Raw genomic sequence first — 6464 nt, 5'->3', positions numbered from 1 at the left:
GCCTTTGGGAACAGCTGGATGTCCGCTTTGATGGAATAAGGAAGGCAGCGGACGGCCAAGATGGGAAAATTGAAGTATAGTAATGATCTCAATTTCCAAATATTCCCTTCGTACATCTTACTGTATAAGAGAGATTCCGCCTGCTCTCTGCACATGCTCTAAATCACTGTTTGCCAACCTCAGCAACTTGGGAGATGTGTCCACACGACTCCCCAGTTGGCCAAGTCCTCGACTTACAACAGTTCATTTAGTGACCAAAGTTACAACGGCACTGGAAAAAAAAAAGGGAACTTAGGTCCGTGTTTGACATTTACGACCGTCGCAGCCACGATTCGCTTAACGACGGCAGCGGCACGAAAAGTCGTGAAACGGAGCCCAACTCACTTTTAAAGAAACGTTTCGCTCGGCAACGGGAATTTTTGGCCCCGATGGCGGTCGTAACTCGAGGACGAGCTGTCCTCGTAAACGTGTCCCGTTCCCGACGGAATAGGTTTATATTTAACCTTTCGTGCGGATTTTAAATTTACTTAAAAGAGGGGGAAAAAAAATACAAGGAGGCAAATTGGACATTGAAAATAGTTTTGGGGGGGCTTTTTTTGAAAAAAGTATTTTAATTTTTTATTAATTTAATTTAATTTAATTTAATTTAATTTAATTTAATTTAATTTAATTTTATTTTATTTTATTTTATTTTATTTTATTTTATTTTATTTTATTTTATTTTATTTTATTTTTTGATTTGATTTATATGCCGCCCTTCTCTGGAGACTCAGGGCGGCTTACAATGCGTTAAGCAATTTTTCATCAACACGTTTAAATGTACAGTCTTTTAATCCATCCTTATCCATTCTTCGTTCATCTTCTTCTTTAACTCCCATTAGGTAATTAATTAATTAATTATTTGTTCGGGTCTGCTCTTTTACCATTTCGTTCTTTTGTTTTCCTTTTTCCCTTCCCTTCTTTCTCCTCCTTTCTTTCTTCTTTCCTCCTTCCTCCTTTCCTTTCCTTTCCTACTTCTTTTCCTCTTTCCCTTCTCCTCTCTTCTTCCTCCCCTTCTTCCCCTCTCTCCTGCTCTTCTTTTCCCTTCCTTCTTCCTCTCCTTTTCCCGTTCTTTTTTTCTCTTCTTCTCACCTCCCAACACCCCTACTTTTTCCTCTCTACTCCTCCCCTCTTTTCCATTCCTTTGTGGTTTCCTTTTTTTAATTCAATCTGAGATTTCTATTTACATACATCTTCATTTCCAATTTCATTTTTTTACTTTACTATTATTCCTCTACTATTCCTGTACATTTTTTTAATCAATCCATGTATCATCTGGGTATAACATTTGTGCTATCATCTTCAATTCTTTCTTAAAATCTATATTTTAAATTAAATTAATATATATTAAAACCATTCTTTCTTAAAATCTATATTTATCTTTCCTTCTTTCATTTAATTTTAATATCCTACAACATATTCATCTCAAAGTTGTTGTCCTTATCCTGTTTATTATCGATACTCGCTTTCCATCCACTGATAAAATTTCCCTCAAATGTTTTCCCTTTAATCGTCAATGTCAACCTATTCATTTCTGCACATTCCAATATTTTCTTAATTACCTCTCCTTTTGTAGGAATTTTTTTCTATTTTCTACTTTTGTAGCAAATATCATTCTTTGTATTGCATTTGCAAAAAAACTGGAAAGGAGAGAAGATTCATTGCTGATGAAGAAATTATTAGAAAAATATTGCGATTGTGCTGAAATGAGTAGATTGACATTTGAAATTTTTATTTATTTATTTGTCGAATATTATTTGATATTTATCAATAAATATTATTTATCAAATAAGAGAACAGGAATATTATTTGATACGGGAGCTATTTTATCAATGGGTAGATAACAAAGAATGGAGCTGAATTATTACATATGAAATGAAATTTGGATAAAACGTGTAAACATTTGTTTTTAGTTAGAGGAAAGAACATGTGTCACGATTGAAATTTTGGAAAATGTTGAGAGCGCACGAAATGATTTTAACCGATCGAATCACAGTGATTCGATCGGTTAAAATCATTTCGTGCGCTCTCAACATTTTCAAAAATTTCAATTGTGACACATGTTCTTTCCTCTATAAGTATATGGAAAGATGATGTTTTTTATGTTAAAAATAAAAAAAACTTTTCAAAAAAAAATATATGTTGCTGTGTTTTGGGGGTTTTTTTTAATTTATTTTATAAAGCGCCAATCACATTCGATCAAGGGGATGAAAAAGCGAATCGAGAAATGCTATCGTTTTTCCATTCGGCCTAAAAATGGAAGAGGAAACAATGATCAATGAGAGCCCCCCCCCCCCAAAAAAATGTGGCTGCAGCGAAAACTGTATAGCTAGAAGAAAGCAGGATGAAGGATTTCCTCCAGGCAAAATTGGTGCCTCTGAGCATGTACAGAAGGCGCTAAGGAAGCCCACCCTCTCTGCCCCTTGCTTGTCCTGCATCACTGATACAGTCAAGGTTGCTTCGGGCATCTTCACACGCGTGTGCCATCTCTCACACATGCACACCCCTGTCCAGCTGTCGTTGGCCAAACTGGGGGAGGGGGGGGGGTCTTGCGGGGCGTGTGAAGGGCTCGTGGGAGCGCTCCCGGCGAGGTGCGAAGCTTCTCCCCATATTGAGGCGGGTGGGGGGGTGTCATCAAAGGACAGGGGGCTTTTGACACCAGGGCGTGTGGAAGACTTTCCCAGGGTCTCCAAGGGGGCACGAGGGGAGGGGGGGGCAAGTCAATCCAGGCATTCTTCCCTTTCTCTCCCTCCCTCCTTCCTTCTCTCATTCTCTTTTTTTCCCCTTCTTAACTTCCTTCCTTTCTCCCTCCCTCTTCCCTTTCTCCTCCCTCCCTTCCTTTCCCTCTCCCTCCTTTCCCCTCTCCCTCCTTTCCTTCTTTCTTTCTCTTTCTTTCTTTCTTTCTTTCCTTTCTCCCTCCCTCCTTCCTTCTCTTTCTCTTTTTTCCTTCCCAACTGCCTTCCTTCCTTCCTTCCCTCCTCCCTTCCTTCATTCTTCCCTTTCTCTCCCTCCTTCCTTCTCCCTTTTTTCCTTCCTAACTTCCTTCCTTTCTCCCTCCCCTTTCTCCTCCCTCCCTCCCTTCTTTCTTTCTCTTTTTTTTCTTCCCTTTCTCCCTCCCTCCTTCCTTCTTTCTCTTTTTTCCTTCCTAACTTCTTTCTTTCTTTCTTTCTTTCTTTCTTTCTTTCTTTCTTTCTTTCTTTTCTTTCTTTCTTTCTTTCTTTCTTCTTTCTTCCTTTCATTCCTTCTTTCCTACCTTCCTACCTTCCCTCCTTCCGTCAGTCTTTCTGTCTGTCTTCCTCTCCCCCTTTCCTCCCCCCCCCCCACGAGGTCCGGCTCGCCTGCCCTTTTCTACATGAGCCACGGCCTTCTTAGGGTGCTAGTCCCTAAGAAACACTCGCGGCTAGGCAAAAATGCTGGGGAATGGGCTTGGAATGGGCTTAAAGCCTGGACAAGACCCCCATTCCCACCCACTCCCCAGAAAGGCCTTTGATTGGCAGCTTAACAACCCCCCCCTTTCGGGATGCCCACACCCATGGGTATGAAACCCCCCTCCCCACTGCTTGGCACCTGCCAGGAACACCTAAGGGTGATATCAGCCGCACTTTCAACCCAAACGCTCAGGTGTCAAATCTTCACACCCAGGAATATTCCCACGGGAAAGTTTTTGCCCCATCTCTAGGGGAGGTCAGGATCTGGGCAAGGGGCCTCGGGGGTCGGGATGAGAAGGGAGGGGGGGTTGGGGGAACAGGCTCGTGCCAAATGCCCTCGACCACCTGGCAGGTCGGCGGATCGTGTGAAGGCAGCTGCTTTTCACCCCGATTTTCCTCCCCACCCCCACCTCCATTTGCCACCTGGAGAGATAGATAGATAGATAGATAGATAGATAGATAGACAGACAGACAGACAGACAGACAGACAGACAGACAGACAGACAGACAGATAGATAATATAGATATAGAATAGATAAGCAGGTAAGATAGATAGATAGAGATAGATAGATAGCTGGCTGATAGATAGATGATAGATAAATAATAGATAAGAGATGATAGATTGATAATATAGATATAGATAGATAAGCAGGTAAGATAGATAGACAGACAGACAGACAGACAGACAGACAGATAGATAGATAGATAGATAGACAGAGATAGATAGAGGATAGATAGAAGATAGATAGATAGAGATGATTGATAAGATAGATAGATAGATAGATAGATAGATAGATAGATAGATAGATAGAGATAGATAGATAAATAAATAATAAAGTTATATAGATATATATGATAGATTGATAATATAGATAGATAGATAAGAGATGATAGATTGATAATATAGATAGATAGATAAACAGATAAGATAGATAGATAGAGATGATATTGATAATATAGATATAGATATAGATAGATGATAGCTAGTTAAATAATAGATATGATAGATTGATATAGGTATAGATAGATAAGCAGATAATATAGATAGATAGTTATAGATGATAGATAGATAGAGATAGATAGATAGCTGGCTGATAGATAGATGATAGATAAATAATAGATAAGAGATGATAGATTGATAATATAGATATAGATAGATAAGCAGGTAAGATAGATAGACAGACAGACAGACAGACAGACAGACAGACAGATAGATAGATAGATAGACAGAGATAGATAGAGGATAGATAGAAGATAGATAGATAGAGATGATTGATAAGATAGATAGATAGATAGATAGAGATAGATAGATAAATAAATAATAAAGTTATATAGATATATATGATAGATTGATAATATAGATAGATAGATAAGAGATGATAGATTGATAATATAGATAGATAGATAAACAGATAAGATAGATAGATAGAGATGATATTGATAATATAGATATAGATATAGATAGATGATAGCTAGTTAAATAATAGATATGATAGATTGATATAGGTATAGATAGATAAGCAGATAATATAGATAGATAGTTATAGATGATAGATAGATAGAGATAGATAGATAGCTGGCTGATAGATAGATGATAGATAAATAATAGATAAGAGATGATAGATTGATAATATAGATATAGATAGATAAGCAGGTAAGATAGATAGACAGACAGACAGACAGACAGACAGACAGACAGATAGATAGATAGATAGATAGACAGAGATAGATAGAGGATAGATAGAAGATAGATAGATAGAGATGATTGATAAGATAGATAGATAGATAGATAGAGATAGATAGATAAATAAATAATAAAGTTATATAGATATATATGATAGATTGATAATATAGATAGATAGATAAGAGATGATAGATTGATAATATAGATAGATAGATAAACAGATAAGATAGATAGATAGAGATGATATTGATAATATAGATATAGATATAGATAGATGATAGCTAGTTAAATAATAGATATGATAGATTGATATAGGTATAGATAGATAAGCAGATAATATAGATAGATAGTTATAGATGATAGATAGATAGAGATGATTGATAATATAGATAGATAGATAGATAAATAATAAAGATAGATAGATAGATAGAGATGATAGATTGATAATATAGATAGATAAACAGATAGATAGATAAATAGATAGATAAGAGATGATAGATTGATAATATATAGATAGATAAACAGATTAGATAAATAGAGAGAGAGAGATAAAAGTAGGTAGGTAGATAGAGAAAGAAAAAGAAAAAAGAAAGGAAGGAAGGAAGGAAGGAAGAAAGAGGAAGATGAAGGGAAGGAAGGATGGAAGGAGTGAAACAGAAAGAATAGGAGGAAAGAAGGAGGGAGAGGAATGAAGGCAGGAGAGAAGGAAGAAAGAGAGAGGAGGAAGGAGAGAGAGAAAGGGAAGAAGGAAAAGGGAAGGATGAATGGAGGATGGAAGTGGGAGGAAGGGAAGAAAGAAAGAAAGAGGGAAGAAGAAAAGAGAGAAACGGAAAAAAGGAAGACTGGAGGGAGGAAGATGGAAGGAAGGAAGGAAGAGTTTGCTGGTGAATTCGTGGTGCAACAGTGGGCCTGGCTCTTTGTCTTGCAACTGCACAGGATTTGAAGAGGAAAATCCAGCTGTTTTACAGAGCATTGGTGGTTCAGTGGTAGAATTCTCGCCTGCCACGCGGGAGGCCCGGGTTCGATTCCCGGCCAATGCAACGCATTCCTTTTTTCTTCTTTTTCTATATGTTGTCACTTGTCTCATGGTTGCCACGACTGTTTCATTTGCTGCAATGGAGGCCCCTGTTGCTTTTTCTTTCTTCTTGCCTTTTTCTCTTCTTTCCCTCCCTCCCTCCCTCTCTTTTCCTTCCTTCCTTCCTCCCTTCCTTTCTTCTTGCCTTTTCTCTTCCTTCCTTCCCTTCCTCCCTCCCTCTCTTTTCCTTCCTTCCTTCCTTCTTGCCTTTTCTCTTCCTTCCCTTCCTCCCTCCCTC

General features: G+C 38.0%; 1 non-coding gene across 1 annotated transcript; it reads left to right on the top strand.

Moving 5' to 3' along the window:
• The first annotated feature begins 6120 nt into the window (after positions 1–6120).
• On the top strand, positions 6121–6191 carry TRNAG-GCC (transfer RNA glycine (anticodon GCC)). Its single transcript has one exon. It is a non-coding gene; the product is annotated as a tRNA-Gly (tRNA).
• The last annotated feature ends 273 nt before the right edge of the window (positions 6192–6464 follow it).

Source organism: Pituophis catenifer, unplaced genomic scaffold (assembly GCF_029215685.1).
Source record: "Pituophis catenifer annectens isolate HBS135680 unplaced genomic scaffold, rPitCat1.0.hap2 SCAF_98, whole genome shotgun sequence".
In the NCBI taxonomy this organism is placed as follows: domain Eukaryota; kingdom Metazoa; phylum Chordata; class Lepidosauria; order Squamata; family Colubridae; genus Pituophis; species Pituophis catenifer.
The sequence above is the reverse complement of the archived record's forward strand: the minus strand, read 5'-3'. Positions and strand labels throughout refer to the sequence as shown.